At 44.7% G+C, this 23,679-nt stretch overlaps 1 protein-coding gene across 5 annotated transcripts in view; it reads right to left on the bottom strand.

The window, feature by feature from the left end:
* Window positions 1-22,090, bottom strand: part of NLRC5 (NLR family CARD domain containing 5) — a 75,238-nt gene extending 53,148 nt beyond the window's left edge. For 4 of the 5 annotated variants that reach the window (XM_039880931.1, XM_039880935.1, XM_039880934.1 and 1 more), the window contains exon 1: window positions 21,993-22,090. The gene's annotated coding sequence lies outside the window, so the exon portion shown is untranslated. Of the gene's footprint in view, window positions 1-2,678; window positions 2,754-21,992 lie in introns of all 5 variants that reach the window. The other variant, XM_039880932.1, reaches the window with a different exon arrangement.
* Between the last annotated feature and the right edge of the window lie 1,589 nt (window positions 22,091-23,679).

Below are 23,679 nucleotides of genomic sequence, written 5' to 3'. Positions count from 1 at the left end.
GATGGCTCAAATGTGCATGGAAGAATAAAAGGAAAAAGATCAGGGTATGCACTAATTGTGTATCTATGAGGGACGAGGAAGGTAAGTACGAAATTCTAGAACTTTAGATAAATGCACATAACTAGAGCATTCTAATGAGATAAGTACTGCAGTTAGAAATAAGAACAGAAATAGGTCCCATTTCCTAGGTCCCTCCTGCTGGGGAGGGACTGGGGCTTCTAAATGATACATTTATAAACAAAACTGTCACATTCTAACAGAAGAAATAGAGAGGCACGAGCAAACTGAGATAAAGCCTTACTATGGACTGAATGTTTGTGTCCCCCCAAATGTATATATTGAAGCCTAAGTCCCTAGTGCATTGGTATTTGAAGATGGGGCCTTTGCGAGATAATTAGGTTGTGAGGATGGCGCTCTCGTGTGAGTGTAGAACCCTTATCCGAAGAGGCAGGAGAGAGCTGGCGTCCTCGCCCTCTCTGCTTACTGCCATGTGAGGATACAAAGAGAAGGTGGCCGTCTGCAAATCAGGAAGAGCGTCTTCACCAGACACTGGATTTTGGACTTCCTACCTTGATCTTAGCCTTCCCGGCCTCCCGAACTGTGAGAAATGAATGTGCGTTGTGTAAGCCACGGACTATGGTATTCTGAGTGAAGGAAAACCTGCTTGTGACCATAGAAAGGAAAAAAAAAAAACCCTCTAAGTTAATATATAAATTTAAGGCAATGCTACTTGAATTACAATGGGATACTTCAGAGAACTTGTTAAAATTATAATAACAGTCATTTAGACAAAAAAGGGCAGATATAATAAGTGTATGCCTTAAATATTTCATAATAAACATTTGAAGTTAGAATTAGATAAAAAGAAACTATTATATCAGAAACTATTTATTGGGTGAGACGGGCAGTAAATAAAGCATATTATAAAGTGACCATCACTGAAACTTTATGGTACTGCATTATAAATAAAAAAAATTGACCCGTCGTTTTATAAACTATATAAATGTCTAACCAATGTACTGTACACTTGAAACTAATAAAATAAAATTAAATTGACCCAAGGAATAGAATAGTTCAAATTAGCTTTACACACAGTTAAAAATCACCATTTAATCAATAGTATTGAGAAAAAAAAATATGGAAAAATCCATAGCAGGAAAACACATAGACATACATGTTTTAAATGTAAAGAATTATTTTTAATTAAGTAATTCAATTAAAATGTTCTGTATGGGCAAATTAAAACCACAGCCAGATACCATTTCACACCCCCGTCGAATGGCTACAATGAACAATGAAAGAGAAGACAATACAAGTGTTGATGAGGATGTGGAGAGATGAGACCCTTATATACGGCTGGTGGGAATGTAACATGCTGCAGCCACTTTGGAAAACAGTTTGGCCGTTCCTTACAGTGTTAAACATAGAGTTACCATATCACCCAGCAATTCCACTCCTAGGCCCGTATCCAAGGGAAATGAAAATATACATCCGCACAAAAACGTCTATACAAATGTTATTATCCATAAGAGCCAAAAAGCAAAAACAATCCACATGTTCGCAAACTCATGGATGGATAAACAAAATATGGTCGATCTACACAATGGAATATTACTCAACACTAAAATGGAACAAAGTACTGATACCGTAACACGGGCGAACCACAAACTCTACAACAAAGACAAAATAGACCCAGTAATTTAATCAGACTTACACAGTGTCATGGATGTTTTATAGTGTGTGGCAGGTGTGTGTGTAAGGTGTGTGTCTCTCAATACAGATAGATACCAACTTTAGGGCTACACAAGAAACCGGTGACAAGATTGTCTGGGGAGGGGACCTGGGGACACAGGCAAAGGAGAGCACTTTACACCACACTCTTGGACCACTTTGTACCATTCGGACTTTTTAATAGGCGTGTTTTGATTTTTTAAGAAACCAGAAGAACATTGACACTAAAAAGTAGAACAGACATTTCCCCAATGCGTAAGGAAGAGAAATACACGATGGTGAGTAAGCACAAGAAATGACCAGGAATGGCTCTCAGAAATGTAAGTTCTCTATATAACATGACTAATAAAACTAAAATGGACTTAAGGAGGCAATAAATGAGGATAAATATCTGCATAATGTATGACAGAGACTGAAAATCAAATTAAAAAGTAATTTATACATACGGAGGACATATTTTATTCTACTTTTTACTTTAACATTTTTGTGTGTGTCACAAAGACAAAACTACATTTTCATGGGAAAAGTGGTTGAAAGAGTTGAACAGATAAAGTAGTGAATATTTGCTAAATGCCAGGCAAGTGCCTTTAGTCCTTATATATTTTAATTCTCACAACAACTCCTCTCGGATACCTCGGATGCGTTTAAAACTTTCAAAGTCCAACACTGAGAGCCTGCTGTCCCCTCCTCAACTGCCAGCTCCTGGGACTATTTCCCATTTCAGTGAAGGGAAGCTTCATGCTTCCTCAAGCTCAGGCCAAAGATGGCTTAATTTTTCCAAACATGTTGCAGAATCTCACTTCCTTCCTTCACTGCTACCACCTATACCTGGCATTTCTCACCTGGATTCCTGTACCAGGGGAGCTGGTCTCCCTTTTCCTGTCTACCCTCAGCATCCCCCACAGAGGGCCAGATCGTCAGGTTAAAAGGTGGCCCGCATCACATACCTGTTGGAAAACCCCCAAATGTCCATCAAAGAGGAACTGGTTTAATAATGGCACATCCATACAATGAAATCCCACCTAGACATCAAAAAAGAGAGGTGGAATGACATGGAACCATGTCCAAGGTGTATTAAGTTTTGAAAAAAAGAGCAAGGGCAGAACAGGACATAAACTAAGCTGCCTTTGTGTAAGGAAAAAAGATAAATGTGTATATTTCTAAATATATGACTATCTGGAAGAAACTCATAATAGTCATTGTCCCCAGGGAGGGGAACCTTTAGAATTTTATATCGTATGTGTGTATTATCTAATCAAAATTAGTTTTTAAAAATTGAATCCATCTATCGACTTTACTGATTGTCATTCAAGTCTCCTATGTTCATAATTTTTTGGTTTGGGGTATCCAGCAAAGAACAAGAGAAACATTCTTAGTCACGGGGCTTCTACCAATTTCTCCATGGATGGCTAGCAGTTTTGATTTACATATGACTTTCGAGGTTCATGTTCAAATGCATAAAGATCAATTACTGGTCTACAGTAATTGTTAATGGAACAAGGAAAACAGAACCCAACAAACTCTCAAGCCTTCATATTTGCATTTTAGCACAGGGCCTCTGGCCTCCAGTCCTAAGTGCTACGTAAGAAAATCACCATTGCATCCCTGGACAAGACGATTCAAACAGCGACTCAGAGACAGGCAGTGAAAAGCCCAGGGTCACACAGCAGCACCCAGAGGGAACCCAGGCATGTGGATTTGCAGTCCACGGCTCTTGCTGCTCCAGGTCCAGGAAAAGAAAGGGCAGGGCTGTGCCTGGAGGCCTCGTCAGGTTCTGGTCTCCCTGACAGGTCTGCATGGGAGGGTCACTCCACCCTGGCTTCAGTTTTATAGCAGACGAGACTCCTTTCCATCGCCCTCATGGCTGTGCTCTTGGGGACTCTTTCCTACTATCCTGGAAGTGCTGTTGGCAGAGACGTTAGAGGGAGGAGCGGAGAACTCAGACCCGGTTCCCTCACCGCGGCCCAAGGCCTTTGCCCTGACTACCCTTTGTCTGGAGGGCCCCCACCTCCAGTCTGCATGCGTGCACACGCGCGCCCATGCACATGGCACGCACACACGGATGGCCAGAGTTCTGAGACTCAGTTCTGAGCTGGCCCTCTCAGCTGCCCACCACCTCCAAGCTAAAGTTGTGCCGTGTTAATAGGACTTCCACGTCAGGTGTCCAAGAAAGGTCCACAGGAGGAATAGACCCGTGGCGCTTCACCATCTGGTTCTCACACACAACGTGACAACGCTCGCAGCCCCACCTTCCACCCTGTTCCAGGACGCCCTGCCTTGCACATCCGCCTTCCTCTGCGCAAACACCCTTCCCTTTCTTCCCTTTCTTTTGGCCTTTCACACTCCTCCAAGCTCCTGCTCCCTCCCCAGGGAAGTCTTCCTGACCAAGTCACAGCCAGGCCCCTGGGCTTCACCCCTAAGCGTTCTGTCCTTCTCCTGCCATTGCAGGCCTTGCCACTCTGCCCTGTCATTTCCTCTTGGCAGGCCAGCTTCCCTCAGCAGGATGGGGACACCATGAAGGGCAGGGCAATGATTCTAGATAAGAACAAATGCTTTGGTGCTGGGGCCCTGGGTTTGAGTGTCCCCTGGTTACCAGCCGAGGGGATTTGGTCAGGTTATTTTGTCCTTTGGTACCTCCGTGTCCTCATCTATAAAACGAGGATGTTGTAGGTCAGGCTGTTGGAAGGAGAGCCCAAGACAGGGATGTCTGTAAAAGTTATTTATTGAGGGGTAAAGAATAGGGTGTAGGAAGAAGCTAAGCAAAAATGTGGTTTTAGGAACAGTCTACCTTCAGCCTGACTCAGAGGGAGCTTTGGAGTGTGAGAGACACTCCACAGTTTGTCCCGCCAAGAGGCAAGGAGACTGGGCCGTTACCCACCCCTCCTCCCCCGACATCTCTTGGTCACCTACCAAGGGCCATGTTCAGCAGGTAGCAGAGGGAGGGGTCATGGCCCAGGCCCCACTGCCAGAGGCAATCCCTGCCAGCCCAGGGTGTCCTGAGGGGGTGAGCGCACTGGCCCATGAGGGCAGCAGAGGGGAGAGGGAGCATCAGCAATGTCTGCCGTGAGGGTAATAATAATTCCTAGCTGGCCAGGTTGTTGGAAGACAAGGGGGCAAAATCCCCGATGGCATCTGGCCTGTGAGAAAAGCTCAGTACCTGTTGGCTACTATTACCAGGAGTGTCACTGTTTCTGCGGGAGCCCCAGCCCCTAGCACAGGTGCAGGAAGGAAGGGAAGGGTGGAGGAGCAGATATGGCTGGAGTCACAGGCTTCTGCCTACTGTTCTTTGGGCTCTTCCTGACTCTCCAGGGGCATCCACGAGCCTGCGCGGTAAGGAGCGATGGGTCCCCTGGCTTGTTGAGAACTGTTTCTTCATCTCGACAAGGGAGACACCACCTTCTTTACCTGTTCCCAGGGCTTCCTGGGAGGGTCAGGCTGAGGAGAAGGGCCTGTGGGGTGCCAGAAGCCCTGTCCCCATGGCAGACTCCAACTTCTACCCCTGGCTCCTGGGCCGGGGTAAAAGAAACGAGGACAGAGGAGGCAGTAAGGACAGGCGGTGGGGAGACAGGGGCAGAAGGCGGAGGCTGCAGATGCTAACCTCAGGGTCAGGGAGGGCGCGGTTGGTTGGCAGGGGCAATGAGAAAGCTCCTCGCCCCATTCGAAAAAAAGGAAAGTGCCATTGAAGTCAGTTTCTCAGGACTGAGTGAACAGGCCAGGCGCCTGGGGACCCTGGGGTGGACCAGCACCCACAGAGGCCCCCAGCTCCTCTCAGAATCCTCCAAGCCAAGGCCTGTGAGGGCTGAAGACAGAGGACAGAGCCTTTGCCTTCCCGAGGGGTCGCCAGTTACAGTCTGAGACTTTGGAGGATGCCTGAGCCCAGATGCCAAGGAAGACAGAGCTGGAAGAGTTCTGCTTGTGGGGTCCACACCAGGCCCATTTTACAGACGGGGAGCGTGAGGCCCTGAGAGGGGAGGCCTTTCTGGCACCGTCAGCAAATAAGAAGCTAAGGCAGCAGCAGACCGACACAGCGGGCTCTTTCTCAAGGCTGTCAAGGCTGATGCCGCACATCCCCTCCAGAAACCACCCTCCTTTCACGGGGCCCCATGGGGTGCACTTGCAGCAAGATGTGAGCAGCCCTTTTCTCCTTTACCCACAAACGCTAGCAGAGCAAGTAAGAAGGGGTCCTTGACACAGCACATTTCCATGGGGGCCGATGACGTAAGGGGCTACTGCTCCTTTGAAAACCATCATCTTTATTGTCCCCCACAACGACAGGGTCTTGCAGCACTTAAAGTACATGGTCATCGGCTTTGCTGGTGTAGAGACCGAGGCTGCCAGCAGTAAGGGGATCTGCCCAGGTCACCAGCCAGCGAGTTGCAAAACTAGGAGTTGAACAAACATCTCCTGAAGCCCTTTCGGGGTGGATGGAGGCTCCAGAGAGAGCCAAGCACCCCATGCCAACACTCTGGGCCTCAGACCTGGGCCTGGGCGGTCCTCGTTCCAAATCCAACAAGGCCTCTCTCTTTTTTCACTGGAAACTGGGAATCTGGGTCCCAGCCCTTATCACTAAACTCTAAATCACCTCCTTCCCTGTGGCCACCTTCCTTTTGGAGAGGCTTTGACTTTCTACCAAAGGACCTCCTAAGGTTTCCAGTTGCACCCTCCTCTGGGTCCAGGGTGCCCTAGAGCCAGCCCTGGCCTGGCTAGGATAGCAGGTGGCCAGGTAGTGGCCTTGCCTCTCTGGCTCAGCCTTGGCAGTTTGGGCCCAGCATCCACAGGAAGTGGCTGGTGAGGCCTCCATGATAAGCTCCCACCCAGCACGGTCCTGGGCCTCTGATAGCCTCTCCCTGGATCTGCTGGGCCAGCGGTTCCCAAACTTTAAAATCATCTGCGGAGTCTTTCCACCAAAAGACCCCCTGTGTTTCCATAAACAAGCTCCCCAGGGGGTTCCGATGTGCTGACAAGCTTGGGAGCTACTGTTTTAGGTCACAACGCACCCAGATTTCCACACCCAGTTCAGAGAGGCTGGCTCCATGTTCCCTGGCACCTGGTACCCTGCCTCTCCAGCAAACCAGAGCCTAGTGGTTCTTGCCCTCTGAGCAGCTGGGGACGGGAAGGTCACCAAGGTGGCCTTATTTAGGCAAGACCCCGAGGGTATCTCCCAACGACTAACACTCGCCCTGTCCCCCCTCACTGAGTTCAGAGTCCACCTCTACCCCTGGCCTGTTCCTTGACACCTCGTGCCCCATCTCTACAGCTCTGCCAACGCCTCTCATACAGGTCTGGGCTCAGCATGCCCAGACCGAACCAAAAATGAAGCTAAGGTTTGAAAATCCCCTCATTATCTCCCATGCAGTTGACCAGGATCCCGGAGGAAACTTGTACTGGTTCTGAAGTTTGAGGGGCTGGGGTCGGGGGGTGGAAGAAGGCTCGAGATGGAAAGGAGAGACGTTGGATGCTGAAGTTCAGATTCACGGCTTAGAAACTGGTATGCCCACTTTGCCGGGCGAATGAGCAGTGACTTCTAAAACTTAAAGGGCCTCCGCCCTTTTACTCCACAAACAAACTTCTCAGCAGAAAGCCACGTGGCGCAGAACACATTGGAGCGTTAGATGAGGAAATCCTGCAATGGTTTTTAAACAATCTAGATGCCAAAAAGTTTGATGTGACCACTGGATTATGGGCATGAAGGCCACTGAGTATGTGTTGACAGCTGGATCCTCAAGATATATTATTGAACAAACAAGACACGTTTATAACGATATGTACAATATGAGATTGTTTGTTTAAAAAAAATACACATAAACAAAAAACCAATACTGTATTTCTTCTCACAGGTCTATAATAACATGTTTTTATAAGTTAGAGGTTAAGAGCATGAATTTTGGAGCCAGGCTCTCTAGGTTTTGGACTAAACTTTCCACCATGTGCAGGCTACAGAGCTTCAGAAATTCACGTAGCCTCTTTGGGCCTCAATATTCTCACCTGTAAAATGAGGATAACAGCACCTACCTCACAGTGTTGCTGTGGGGCTTAAATGAACTAATACATGTAAAGTGCTTAAAACAGAGGCTGGAAGTTAGTAAGCCAGATATAAGTATTATTTTTAAGATGTGAAGGCTTAGATAAGATTCCAGAGGCAACACATCAAACTAGTTACCTCACACTGGGAAAGGACCTGGGCAGGGAGCAGCAAGAAACAGAGATTTTAGCCTCGTATATAAGATGTTTAGCTTTATGCAAGGAGGAGTTAGTTAGTCGTGTATTATTTATGCGATTGAAAATGATTTCTTTCTTTTTTTTTTTTTAATGAAAGAAGACAGAAGATCAACAACCAGAAAGCTGGGCCCTCTGAAGCTAGAAGAGGTATTCTGCTTCTGGGGTGCATCGCCTGAACCACTTCCTCCTGTGCTGACTGACAGCGCCCAGACGTGTAAAACTCAGGCAGAAGAAAGGCTTGGGGGGAGGGGAGGTCAGGGGATCTGATTGGAGCCTCGGTTCTGAGCCCCACTGCCCCAAACTGACTTGTGGGATGACACCAGGCTAGTCCCTGCCCTTTCTGAGCCACGGTTCACTTACATGTCGAGCAAGCCCACCTCGCGGGCATCTGTGGTGCTAATGAAAGAGTCTTTGGGGTCAGGAGGCTTGAGTTCAAATCTCGATTTCAACATTTAACGTTATGCAACCTAAGGCAGGTTTCTTAACTTCTTTGTACCGCAGTGACCTTCTCTGCAAACAGGGCGATGATTTTGCATCTACTTCACAGAGTCCGTGTGAGGATGAGAGGCATTAGTACAGAGGGGGCACAGCGCCGTGAGGGGACATGCCCAGCCTGCAGTCGATGCTAGCCAGCACTCACATACCGAATTGTTAGCGCAGGTCAGACATCATGCTACAGCTCAGTGGATCTTCAATAACCTTTCGAGAAAGGTGTTTCCTCCATTTTACAGAAGAAGAAACAGACTCTGAGAAGTCAAGGAGCAAAGTCTGGACTTAAAACGCCTGCTGCGCCCAGAGGCCCTTTCCTAACTGGAGCACCATGCTGTCTTCGACGGCGGTCTGCTTTCCAAACGAAATGATTCTTTCCATAGACCTTTATTATTTTTCTGCTTATAGAATATAATCGGTACTCATTTGAAGAGTTCTAAACATTGCAGGGATGTATAACATGAAGTTTCCCCACCGTCTCGCCTTTTAGGGAGAGGTGTATGATTTCCAAGACTTCTTGACTGTGTCTGAGAATTTTTTTGCCTTAGCTGAGAATTGGAATATCGTTTTCTTAATTTTTTTCTGGAAATCATCTCACTTTTAATTTTTTAAAGTATCATTCTCCGTGAATGGAAATTAACCCCAAAAAGAAACCCAAGGAAAACAACAAAGCGATGTCATTGAGTGGGAAATGGGCATTGTTGCCTTCCCAGGACTCAGACCGGAAGCCTGGACTCAGACCGGAAGCCTGGACTCCCATTACTGAAATAGAGATCGGGAGTGTGAGAGGCATGATGGACATTAGCACTTTCTCCTTGACCAACCAGGAAGGATTAAAGAGAACTGAAAAGAGGACGATGGTCTCACTTTATGATTCAATTTCAATGAACGCTCTGTCCACAAGACTCCCAAGAAATACATAAAATAGCAAGCTATTTCTCTCTTCAAACAAGACACCACGACGAGATCTGAATGCCTCAGAGAACCAGCTCCTCATGGTTTCAATACTCCCTTCATTTCATCATGAGGGGCAGAAGGAATTGCCAAGGCAAGGGGCTAGTGGGGGTTTCATGTTCGGTGATGGTACAGGCTCCATCCCTCCCCGATGAGAGACGGATGATGGGGATTCAGACATCTTCCCAGCTGCCCGCAGCTTGTATATCTACACAGTCTTCTAAGAGAGAAATTTAGCAACAGGGTCTCAAATACTTTAAAAATAAAGGTCCGGGAGAGGATTCTTGAAAGGTGGTAGAGTAGGAAGCACCAGGAATTTGCCTCTCCACCGAGACAACAATCGCACAGACAGAATCTGTCTGGTATAACTATTTTGGAACTCTGGAGTCTGTTGAAGGCTTGCAACTTCCAGGGAAAGGCTTGGACTGTAAATTGTGGTTAATTTCACTCAATTTCATCTTAGTACAGTAGCAATTCCCCATCCCCCAACCCTCAGCCAGGTGGTAGGCAGCTGTGTAGGTGTTCCTAGATCAGCTTGCATACAGCTTGCAGGAGCTAGGGTGGATAAAAAGGACCCTGTCCTGCAAATATTAGAGAAATGTGCTCTGATTGCCGATGGCTGCTTCTGATCTCAGAGGTGCAGACAAAGGGGCGGGATGTCATGTCATCGTTGTCGCGCTTCTCTCCGCTGTCGCAAGCCCCGCTCCCTCCAGCTGAAGTGACTTCCAGGAGATGTAAAGGACCTGTGCACTTCCGCTTCCTTCATTTTTCACTTTTCCCCGTGCAGAAGCCAGATATTAAAGAGCAAGACATTCAAAAACAATGGCACCTATGAGGAAAATCAGAAAGTGACTGCACGTGCCCAAGAAAAGTCTCAGAAAAGACATAAGAAGACATTAAGTTTACACCTCATGCTGATCATTAGCACAGAGACAATCTACAACGACGACAACAACAACAACAACAAGAACCCCAAAACAATGACAAAAACAGCAACCCTGAGGAAGGGAGAGAATTGGATTTCCAGAGTTACCACATTATTAGATTTGAGTGTCCAGTTCAACAACAAAAAAATTTACAAGGCATACAAAGAAATGGAAAAGCATGGACCATTCAAAGGAAGAAAAATAATTCAATAGTCTGTCTCTCAAAAAGACTCAATGGCTGATATATTAGACAAAAACTTTAAAATAACTATCTTAAAAATGCTCAAAAAACTAAAAGAAGATGTGAAGAAAGTCAAGAAAATGATGTGTAAACAAAATGAGAATAATGCAACTAATTTTCAAATGTTGACATTGTATTCTGCTACTTTGATGAATTCATTTATTCATTTGAGCCCAAGGAACTCGAAGGACGATTAATGCAAAAGGATCCATGCTAAGACACATCATAAGCAAACTTTCATAAGTCAAGGACATAGGGAGAGTCTCGAAAGCAGAAGAGAGAAGCAAATCACCACATAAGGGAACTTCAATAACGTCATCTGCAAATTTCTCATCAGAAACTTTGGAGGCCAGAAGGCAGTGGGCCGATAAATTCAAAGTGCTTAAAAAAAAAAAGTCAACCAAGAATCTTATATTAGGCAAAAGAACAATTGTAAGCCAACAAACTGGATAACCTAGATGAAATGGACAATATTCTAGAAACATGAAACTTACCAACACTACACCACAAAGAAGTAGAAAACCTAAACTAACCAGTAACTAGTAAGGAGATGAATCAGAAAAAAAAAAAAGAAAAAAAAAAGAAAAATCTTCCAACAAAGCAAATCCATATACCTGATGGTTTCACTGGTAAATTCTACCAAGCATTTAAAAAGGAACTAATACCAATCCTTCCCAAAATTTTCCAAAATTGAAGAGGAGGAACACTTCTTAAGTCATTCTAGGAGGCCAACATGACTCTATTACCAAAGCCAGACAGACAAAGACACAACAAGAAAACTACAGACCATTATCTTTTATGACCATTGATAGATAAATCCTCAATAAAATACTAGCGAAAGAAAATCAGAAGTCTGTTGAAAAGATTATACACCATGATCAAGTAGGATTTTTTTGCTGGAATGCAAGGATGGTTCAACACATAAAAATGCATCAAGGTAATACACCACATCGACAAAATGAAGGAGAAAAAACCACAGGCAGAAAAAGCATCTGACAAAACTCAACACCCTTTCATGATAAAAACATTCAACAAATTAGAAGGAGAAACTACCTCCACATAAAAAAAGACATATATAAGAAACCTACAGCAAACATACTCAGTAGTGTAAAAGATCAAAAGCGATCCTCTGAGATCAGGAACAAGGCAAGGATGCCTACTCTCACCACTTGTATTCAACAAAGTACTGAAACTTCTAGTCAAAGACGTTAGGAAAGAAAAAGAAAAAAAAAGGCATCAAAATTAAAAAGGAAAAAGTAAAATTATCTGTTTGCGGATGATATAATCTTATATTATAGAAAACCCTAGACTTCACACACACACAAAAAAAGGCTGTTAAAACTAATAAATGAATTCACCAAAGTAGCAGAATACAATGTCAACATTCAAAAATTAGTTGCATTTCTATACACAAACAATGAACAATCTGAAAAGAAAGTTACAAAAACAATTCCATTGATAATAGCATCAAGAAGAATAAAATACTTAGGAATTTAACCAAGAAGGTGAAAAGCTTATACGAAGAAAATTCTAAAACATTAATGAAAGAAATTAAAGAAGACATAAGTAAATGGAAACACATCCCATGTTCATGGATTAGAAAACTTACATTGTTAAAATGTCAATATCACCCAAAGTGATCTACAGATTCAATGCAATCCCAATCAAAATCTCAATGACAGTTTCTGCAGAAATAGAAAACTCATCCTAAAATTCATCTGGAATCTCAAGGGACCCTGAATAACCAAAACAATCTTGAAAAGAGGAAAACAAAACTGGAGGACTCATACTTCCTAATTTCAAAACTTATTACAAAAGCTACAGTAAACAAAACAGTGTGCTGCTGGCATAAAAACAAATATATATCAATTGAAATGATATATATATATATATAGAAAAATATATATATATCATTTCTATATATATTGAAAAAAATATATATCAATTGAAATGATATATATATGTGTGTGTGTATATATATATATACACACACATATATATATACATATATATATATATATATATATATATATATATATATATATATATATATATACATCGATTGAATGGAATGGAAATAAAACCTCACATATACAGTCAAATGATTTTTGGCAAGGGTGCCAACACCATTTAGTAGGGAAAGAACAATCTTTTTAACAAATGGTGCTGGGAAAACTGGATATCCACATGCAAAAGAATGAAGTTAGACCCTTACCTAATACCATACACAAAAACCAACTCAAAATGGATCAAGAATCCAAATATAAGACCTAAAACAATAAAACTCTTAGAAACTAACAAAGGACCAAAACGTCACTACAATAGATTTGGCAATGATTTCTTAGAGATGACACCAAAGGCACAGACAACAACAACAAAATAAGCAGACTAATTAGACTTCATGAAAAATTTTAAATTTACACATCAAAAGACACTATTCACAAAGTAAAAAGGCAACCCACAGAATGCAAAAAGTATTTGCAAAACACATATCTGATAAAGGGTTAACATCCCGAATACAGAAAGAACTAAAACTCAACAACAAAAAAAACAGGCCTGTTCGAAAATGAACAAAAGACTTGAACAGAAATTTCTCCAATAAGTACATAACGAGATGCTCAACATCACTAATCATTGGGGAAATGCAAACAAAAACTACAAGGAGATATTACCTCACACCCATTAGCAGGGCTACTATCAAAAAACAAATAAACAAACAAACAGAAAACTAGTATCAGCGAGGATGTAGAGAAATCGGAACCCTTGTGCTCTATTGGTGGGAATATAAAATTGTACGGTGCTATGGAAAACAGTATAGAGTTTCCTCGAAAAGTTAAAAGTGGAATTACTGGGCAATCTAGCGATTCCACTTCTGAGTAAATAGCCAAAAGAACTGAAAGTAGGGTCTTGAAGAGATCATCGAATATCCATGTTCATGTCAGCATTACTCACAACAGGTAAAACATGGAAGCAATGCAAGCATCCACCAATGAATAAGCAAATGGATAAGCAAAATGTGTTATATACATAAAATGGAATATAATTCAGCCTTAAAAAGGAAGGAAATTTTTATACACGCTACAATATGTATGAACATTATGCTAAGTGAAATAGCCAGTCACCAAAAAAGAAAAATACTGTACGATTCCATTTATATGAGGTGCTCAGAGTACTCAAATTCATAAAGACCGAAAGTGGAATGATGGTCACCAGGAATCTGGAGGAGGGGAGAATGGAGAGTTACTGGGTAATGGGCATAGCGTTTTGGTTTTACAAGATGAAAAGAGTTATAAAAACTAGTATTCACATTATTGTGAAGCCATCACCAGATGGATGGCGGTGATGGCTTCACAATAATGTGAATGTACTTAATACCACTGAATTGTACCCTTAAAAATGGTTAGAATGGCCTGGAGGAAAAAAAGATGGCAAAGATGATAGAGGCTCTGTTCATCCCTCTGGCGAACAAATCAAAGTTGTGATGGAAACAAGGAGCAGCAGCAAGAAAAAAAATCACCTGGTATCTAGATGAACAAGCCACACAACTAGGGAGAAATCTAAGCAATCACCCTGCAATGGCAGAAGGTAGGACGGGGCAAGGATGTGGGGCTGCCCGGTCCCGAGCGGCTGAGTGAGACGGAGGCTGCGGCAGCGGCAGACGCCTCTTAAAGGGGCCACGTCCGCGAGTGGACTTTCGCGGTGATGGACCTCCTTGTTCTGAGCACCAGTGCGGATTCGGCTGCGTGTAGGGGGCACCAGGGACTTACAGGGAGACATTGTTGGAGTGAAGGCCGAGGTGAGACTCGCTCTGTACAGAAGTGCTGGCGGTATCCATTGTTCCCTGTTGAGCCTTCCCCGCTCCCAGTGCACGGACACAGCGCCACCATAGCCGTGATGTCACGAAACTGGATAACAGAGGTTGCTCCACACACAGGATTCCTTGAAACCTCACCTCCCCCAACTCGGGGCCCCACCCAAGACACATCCGGGTATATCCTCAGCCAGTCAGGTGCTCCTTGCTGAGCAGTGCCTAGATTCACACTGGAGGCAGCTGGCCTCGGTTTCTGGTGTGGCCTTTTGAGGCAACTATATAAGCACAGCATCTGTGGATTGCTTGCTACCTGTTAAGATTCAACAAGCAATCCACAGATGCTGTGCTTATAGTTTGGGCTAAATTTGGCCTGCAGCTGAACCCCTCTCAGGACTGTGCCACTGGACATTCATTTCACAAATCCATACTCATAAGACCGGGAGACTTAAGAGCTTTGCTTAGTACATAGAAAGGCAGCCAAAATGGGCAGACAAAGAAGCAGAAACCATATGAGGGAAGAGAACAGAGATCCAGATATAATGGAGTCAAGTAATGCAAAGTTCAAAACACTGGTTATAAAGATGCTCAATAAACTTTTGGGAAATGTAGATAAATTCAGTAAGAACTTCAACAAAGAGATAAAAAACATAAAAATGGAAATGGAAATTATAAAAGGGAACCAGACTGAAATGAAGAACACATTATCTGAGATGAGAAGTATATTAAATGGAATAAACAAAGTGAAAAAGGAAAAGGATCAAATGCCCTATCTAGAGGATGGGAAAGCCAAGGACACTCGATCAGAATGGCAAGAAAAAAGATGCTAAGACTATAAAAATAATTTAAGGAGCATATGGGACATTGTTAAGGGTACAAATATTCGTCTGATTGGTGTACCTGAAGGAAAACAAGATGTTGAACAGCTGTTTGAAGAAATAATGATGGAAAACTTCTCTAGCCTGGTGAGGGAAATGGACATAGAACCCAGGAAGCTCAGAGAATCTCAACAACCAGGTATCCAAAGAGGCCCATCATCATAATTAAAATGCCAAAAGTTAAATACAAAGAAAGAATATTAAAAATGGCAAGAGAAAAGCAGATAGTAACCTACAAGGGAATACCCATAAGACTGGCAGCTGATTTCCCAAAAGAAACTATGCAGGACAGAAGGGCTTGACAAAAAATATTTGATGTGATGAAGACCCAGGATCTATAACCAAGAATACTTTATCCAGCAAAGCTATCATTTAGAGTCGAAGGACAGATAAAGAGCTTCTCAGACAAAAATAAGCTAAAGGAATTTATCACCACCAAGCCAGTATTATAGGAAATGTTGGAGGGACTTCTTTAAGAAGAAAAAAACGTGTATCAAAAACAGGAATGAAGAATGGTAACAACTACATTCCTATCAATGAGTACCTCAAATAGAAAAGAATTAAGTGCTCCAACTAAAAGATAGAGTGGATGAATGGATAGGAAAACAAGACCGCTACATGTTGCCTACAAGAGACTCACTTCAGATTAAAAGACACACACAGACTAAAAGGAAGGGGCTGGAAAAGGATATTGCTTTGATTGACCTAAAAAGTTATTTATGTCAGACAGAAAAAGATAAACACTATACGATTTCACTTATAGGCGGAATCTAAGGAATAAAAAGAACAAACTAATCAAAAACAGACTCACAAATACAGTGGACAATTTGGTGATGGACTGAGAAGAGGGAGGATTGGGGGGCTGGGAGAAAGGGGTGAAGGGTTAAAGAAGTACAAATCAGTAGCTATTGGATGGTCATGGGGATGGGGAGCATGGCATAGGGAATACACTTAGCATTAATACGTTGGCTAGGTGGAGGGTCAGGGGAGGGAGGGAGCAATTGGGAGGACCGTTTTATAAACTATATAGATGTCTAACCAACTTGAAACTAATTAATAAAATAAATAAACTTTTAAAAATGATTAAAATGGTAGATTTTATGCTGTGTTCATTTTAACACAATAAAAAATAAAAGCAGCATCCATATATCCCTTTAGAAGTCCACTTTGAGAACCTAGTCTTAGGAAACAAACCAGAATGTGAGCAAAGCTCGAGCCACGATGTTCACCAGCACACTGGACGCTGGACGTCGGCAGGGGCAGCCCCACCTTTCCAGATAGAGATAAACTGGCTCTGGTGCTAAACCACCTGACATACCACAGCCTGGGGACAGATCTCCCCGCAGGGGATGGGGCGGGATGATTTAATGGCACAGTCTCCTCTGTCAGGGCGCCTGCTTCAGGTTCAGACCTTTGCTAAATTGCACACGATAATCCACACACAGGAAGCACGGTGACCACAGCTGGCTTTAAGCAACTCCTCTCCCCTCCCCAACGCCACCCCACTCCTCCCCTCCCTCACCCCTCCACTTTCTCCTCCCTCCTCTCCTCTCCTCCCTTTGCCTCTGCCTGGTTCCCTCTTCCTCTAAACATCATCATGGCTCATGGCTCCCTGCCTCACTCCCCTCAATTGTCCCAAGAGCCCCTTAAGAGAAGGCCATGCCCGACTTCTCTACTGGAGACGGCCCTGCCTCCACCTCCCCCATCACCTGCTTTGTCTTTCTTCACCGCAGTCGCCATCACCTGACTGTCTACCACATGTCTCTGTGTACTTGTTTGTTGTCTACTGGTGCATCAGCTCCACAGGGTGGTGACTTTGTCATATATCCAGCCAGGTGCCTACTGCAGGGCCCGGCATGTCGTAGACACTCCGTGGATGCATGCCAGCAGACTAACAACAGCAGGGTGGGCCTGAGCCAGCGTGTGTGCTGTCAGTTCCCACCTCGCGTGGAGCAGGTGGCGTCACCGGACCGAATTTGCCCTTGGGCCAGCCTTCCCCTGAGAAGTTTCTGGGGAGGTCTTCTCCCCGTGTGGCCTAGCCTATCTCTACTTCTCTGCCTCCTCCCTTCTCTCTTCTCTCCTGCTCCCTTCCTTTAAGAAGCAAATGTAGCACCTCTGCCCCATACACGTGTTCCCTGCGGAGTCTGCTCCCTCGGCTGCCATGTTCTGGTCCACGCTGACCACCTTGCACACAGGCCCGGCCCACCCCAACCCCATCGAGTTATTTTCCCCAAAATATTTCCTTCTCTGAGAGAAATTTGGTGAGAGCTATAAAAAAAAAGAGTCATATCTTGTTTTTTATATAAAACAGAGGAAACAGTCCATATATAGTAGGAAAAATGAGAGCCACTCTAACCATTTAACAAAGATGGATGTGGTTCAGTCATTCTACGGACAACAACACAGCTACTTAAAATGATAGTATACTCATATTACAAAGAGCTAATTTCCTTAATATGTAAAGTGCTTTTATAGCTCGATAAGAAAAAGACCAACAACCTAATGGAAAAATGTGCGAAAAATATGAACAGTTTATGGAAAAGGAACTCCAAATGACCTTTAAATATTTGAAAAGATGCCCATTCATTCATGATAAGAGAAATGAAGGGAAAAAAAAGATACCATTATTTATCTCCCAGTCTGCAAATATAAAAAAGTTTGAAAACACAAAAAGTTTGTTGGGTACCATATGATCCAGCAATCCCTCTACTGGGTATTTACCCCAAAGACTTGAAAACTCATATCCAAAAAGATGTTTGCATGCCAATGTTCATAGCAGCATTATTCACGGTAGCCAGGACACGGAAGCAACCAAAGTGTCCTACGACAGATGACTGGCTGAAGAAGCTGTGGTACATCTATACGATGGAATATTACTCAGACATAAGAAGAGATGAAATACTGCTGTTTGTAACAACATGGATGGACTTTGAGATAATCATGCTAAGCGAAATAAGCCAGACAGAAAAAGTTGAAAACCACATTATATCACTTATATGTGAGATATAAACCTAAAAGCAACAAATGAACAGGACAAACAAACAGAGACTCACGGACATGGACAATAGACTATAGGTTACCTGGAGGAGGAAAGGGGAGGGGGGAGGTAGACGGGGTAAAAGGGTCAAATATGTGGTGACAGAAAGAAATCTAGCTATGGGAGGTGAACACACATGTAAATATATATATGCCTTACTGTTAAAATGTATAGCTGAAACTTACCAGATTTCATTAACCAATGTCACCATAAAAAATAAATTAAAAAAAAAAGTTTATTGGGGAAGATGTGAGAGTGAAAATTAGTACAACACTTAAGAAGGCTAATTTGCTATATTTACGAAAGTTCAACCTGCGTATTCCCCTTGACCTTGCAAATCTACTCCCGGGTGTTTTTTTTGAAGACTTAATCTTACAGATGCAAAAATGATGCTTGACCAAGGATATTCATTACAGCACCGTTTGGAATAGTGAGAAACAGGAAACAACCTAAATACCCAACAATAATTAAATCAACCCTAGAACAACCATACAGTGAAATATTATGCAGCCATCAAGAAGAAAAAAGGCAGATTTTTGTTGTTGTTGTTTTGAAGTGAAAAGCTTTCGAAATTACATTAAGTAAATAAAAAAAGATTTTAAAAAATTATATACAGTATATTATCATTCATGAGAAGGGGGTTCAAGTCAACTTTACCCAGCTCTCAAGGACCCAGAAAACCCCAGACAGCATGTAGATTACATAATCATGCTTATTTTATGGTTAACACATCCCACGTATAACCAGGTGCTTGCCTGCCTCGCCACTTCCACCTAGTAGAGACATGTTCTCCAGGGTAAATGAGAGGCCAAAGAGGCACCAATAGCCAGACGAATCAATTTTTCAGATTCTTTTTTTTTACCTCTCAAATCATCTAGGTGTTTTCCTTGCAGACCGAGTTTCAGCCAAGGTAAACTTTGGGCTACCAGCCAACACTCAAAGAATAAATCCCATAAAGAAAACCAGTAGTTTACATCCTCAGTATATCTACTAAAAGTTTTTACAAAGTATTTGCACTTGGATTAATTTGCTTCATCCTTTGGATGGCTCTGTGTGAAAGGCAGAGGAGAGATTCTGGGATGATGAATTAGTTTGTTACAGCTCTGAGAAAGGACTACGAATTGGGTGGATTTGTTACAGCTCTGAGAAAGGACTACGAATTGGGTGGATTAAAATGTCAAGAATTTATTCTCTCGCAGTTCTGGAGTCCAGAAGTCTGAAATCAAGGTGTCAGCAGAGCCCTAGTCCTAGTCTCTAGGGAGGACCCTCCCTTGCCTCTTCGGCCTCTAGTGGTTGTGGCTAATTCTTGGAGTTCTTGACTTGTAGACATATCATTCCAATCTCTGCCTGTTGTCGCATGACATGCTTCCTGTGAATCTCTATCTTCCTACACCCATCTCCTCTCTTAAAAGGACATCAGCCATACTGAATGAAGGGTCTACCTAGTCTAGCATGACCTCATCTTAATAAATCACATCTACTCTGACCCCATATGCGAATTAGGCCACATTCTGAGGTACTAGGGATTGGGACTTCAACCTATCTTCCTCAGGGACACAGTTCAATCCATGACGGATAGGAAAAGACATACTAAGGCATTTTGCTGAATTTTCCTCAGAGGGGAAGGAGGGATTTGTGTTGGGGTGTAGGGAGCCTGACCTGGCCCTGCACACACCCAGTCACCTCTGTATCTGGCCAAGGAGCAAGGCTCAGCGTATTGTGAAACTTTCAGAGAACTGTCCCTTTCACTTGTCTGCTTTCATCAAAGACCCATCGCTCCCCATGCCTGCAGGGTACTTGAGGTTGACCATGCACTGGGCGTATCTCACACCTCATCTCACCCAACCCATGAAACAAGCTTCGAAAGACATATTATCATCCCCATTTTACAGATGAGAAACTGAGGTTCTGAGAGATGAAATACAGGCATACTTCATTTTATTGCGTACTGTTTTATTGTGCTCTGCAGACACTGCATTTTCATCAATATTAAGACAAGGCCAGCAAAAAGATTACGACTCGCTGAGGGCTCAGATGAAGCTTAGCAGTTTTTAGTAATAAAGTATTTTTTAATTAAGGCAAGTATAGTTTTTAGACATAACGTTACTGCATACTTCATAGACTAAAGAATAGCAAAACATAATTTTTCTATGTTCCGGGAGAGCAAAAACTTCTCATTATTGTGGTATTTGCTTTATTGCAGCGGTCTGGAATGGAACCTGCAATATCTGAGGTATGCCTGTTGTTAGTCCGTGCTCATCCAGCAAATACGAGGCGCTGAGAGCCCGAGTCTGTCTACCTTCCGTGTCAGGCACCTGTCAAGCTGAGGCTGTGTTTAGAGACAAGGCAGGTGGGCATAACCAAAGGCCAATCAGCGCTATAGTTCAGTAAGGTTTAAGCAAAGCATGCTGGATGTACCTTGAAGACATCAGCTTTACCTCCCTCTCTGTTCTCCAGCGGGAGACCTGGCCTAGTGCTTTTCTGGGCTTATTGCTTTTTAGAGACAAGGAAAAGCAATTTGGAGGGATGAGGCTCCACGTGTTGGTGCAGGGTACGCCCCACCCCCGCCACCCAGAGGTCTGCGAGTCTGAAAAGTGCTGGTTTTCAAACTACGTTTTAAGTCTACCAAACCCCCAACTTTTCAAAGAGGAAACGTAAGAACCCCAACTTATAAAATGGATGCAAGTGGTGCTGAAAGTGAGGAGCCTTTCCTGTACCTCCCCAAATGACTACCCAGCAAACTCCAAGTCCTGGCTAAGAGAGAAAGAGAGACAGACAGGCAGAAACAGACAGACAGATAGACAGAGACAGAGACCCAGCAACGGAGAGAGACAGAGACAGAGAGACAGAGACATGGAAATGCAAAAAGCAAATAATAACACCCACGTATTCACCTATTATGAGGTTAAGATGTTCATTAGCATAGTGTGTAGTTTGATATTAAGGAATTATTGTTAAAAAGTGTACAGTGTGCTGATAGTATTGTGATTATGGTTTTAAAAAGACTCCTTATCTTTCAGCACATCTGAAATATCTACTTGAGATGCTGCGATGTCTGCCATTTGTTTCAAAATGAGAGGTGGTCGAGAGGAAACGGGCCGGCGCTGAATTGCTGACCGCTGAAGTGTAGTGGTGTTACACGGGGCTTCGCTGTATCAAAATCAGCAAGTCCATGCAGCTCCACCTAATTCTATCCCTTCTACTTTTGTATACGTTTGGAATCGTCCATAATGAAAAGCTTTTTTTTTTTCTTTTTTCTTTTTATTTTAGGCTAAAAAGTCTGCATCGTGCATAAGAGCAGCGTGACTTTTGTAATTCTTCGAAAAGCAACTAAAAGTTGAAGCTCCAGGAGGTGACAGGAGCTTTCGAGAGTAGGGAGGAATGAAAGAAACCCAGCCCGTGGCTCGAGTCCCCCAACCCGGGCGACCCCAGCTACCTTCCTCTGCGGCTCACAACTCATCCTGCAAACTCCACGCGGTAGCAGGTGGCGCGCTGCCCGGCCACTGGAGGCTCATCTGCCCATCGAGTCACCGGTCCGTCTATTCCGTGCACCCAGCCATCCACCTGGTCACCCACCAGGCGGTCTTCGGTGCCTCCCACACCGGAGCCCCCAGCATCCCCTTCTGCCCCACTCTGTTCGGCATTCGCGCCCCGAACCTTCCAGCTCCTGGGACGCCCGTCCCCGGCCGCTCAGCCCCACGACACTCACCCGCAGCGCTCCTCGCTCCTCGCTCCTCTGCCCTCCGCACGAAACTGAAAGTAGGCGCGGAGAGTTGCCGGACTAGCGCCGAGAGCCGGCGGCAGCTGCTGGGAAATCACGTGGATTCGAGGTGCCGATACCCGCGAGGGAGCGGCGCGGGCGCGGGCGCGGGCTGGAGCCAGCACACCCGCTCCCCCGGGGCTCGCGCCCGCGCACCTTCCGAGGCTCGGCAACTTTCGCCGACAGGACCCAGAGACAGCCCCAAGGGACGCAGGGGGCTGTGGGTGGGGAGTGCGGGGCTGGCCTCTTTCGTGGAAGCCAAACTGAGGCAGAGAGGTTAAGGGGTTGGCTCACCTGGGGCGCACATACGGGAGGGGGTCTGGGCGCTGCAGGAGGACCCTGGGCTGAGTTCAACTGCCCCTGCAAACTTGGAGACTAGGGAGGGATGGGACAGAATGGGAAAGGGGAGATGCTCGCTATGCAGGAGGAGACCGAGAACCCAGGAGTCCGTCTCCGTGCGCCCTGCTTTCCAGGACGGGGTGGGCGGGGGGCGGATAACAGCAAAAATCGGCCTGAGGAACTGAGAGCTCTCGGCCTGCCTTTGACTGGTGCTCACCGCTCTCTACGAATTCATCTCATCTAATCCTCAAAGGAACCCTAAAACGCAGATACAAGTATTACCGCATTTTGTATAGGAGTCAACTGAGGCTCAGAGAGGAGAAAAGTGACTGAACTTGCCTGTCACACAAGGCCCACAGGCAGAGATGAGATGGATCAAAGGGGACTGAAGGAGAAAGAAGGAAGGCGAGATGGCTCCCCCAGGAGGGTGTCAGCGGCAGTTCCGAATGGCCACTAGTCCAAATACCCTTTCCGAGCTAGACCACAACCTCTGTGGCTTTTTGCACCCATCCTAGGACAGGAAACTCCCCTCCTGCAGAGGACATATGCATCCTGTGGACAAGACTGCCTGCTACGAAGATCTCCCACCCACCGCCCCCTGATATCCTGAAGTGAAGCAGCTTTCACATCCAGATCACTGCTGTCCCTCTGCCTCCCAGGCCGGGTGTGTGTGAGTGTGTGAGTGTGAGTGTGAGTGTGAGGGCATTACAAGGTAGTTGCCTTGAGCACAACCATCAGCATCAGACAGCCCCGGGTTCAAGTCCTGCTCACCAAAGTACGGCCAAATACCTTTTCCTCTCTGAGCCTCAGTGTTGAGATGATAATAATACCTCCCCGTAGAGAGGTCGTGAGAGTTTGGTGACCTAAAACTGGGGCTGATGCGGACTGTGCCTGAAGCTCATGAGTTGTCCTTATATTTTTATCCCCTTCTGCAAGTCTCACATCCTTATGAGATGCAAACTGCCTCCCTTCTAGGACCAATGCAGACATCCAGAAAGCACACGATAGCACAGACTGGGAAGGGCATAGATTTTGCAGCCGCGTGTCCGTGTGCCATTCCTAGCTCGACCATTCTTTGCTGCGTGACCTCAGACAAGTGCCCTGACCTCCCCAGGCCTCAGTTGCTTCATCTGCTAAATGGGGTATTCTCATCTTCCCCAGGCCACTGGGGACATGGTGGGGAATGGGTGAGAATGTGACTGTGGGCTGAGAACGTGTACACGGGATTATGTCCCAAGATCAGGACGTGCACTTCAGTTCAGCTTATGTTCACTGAACACGTATATGTGATTGGCCC

This window comes from Pteropus medius, unplaced genomic scaffold (genome assembly GCF_902729225.1).
Source record: "Pteropus medius unplaced genomic scaffold, Ma_sr-lr_union100, whole genome shotgun sequence".
Taxonomy (NCBI): Eukaryota; Metazoa; Chordata; class Mammalia; order Chiroptera; family Pteropodidae; genus Pteropus; species Pteropus medius.
The sequence above is the reverse complement of the archived record's forward strand: the minus strand, read 5'-3'. Positions and strand labels throughout refer to the sequence as shown.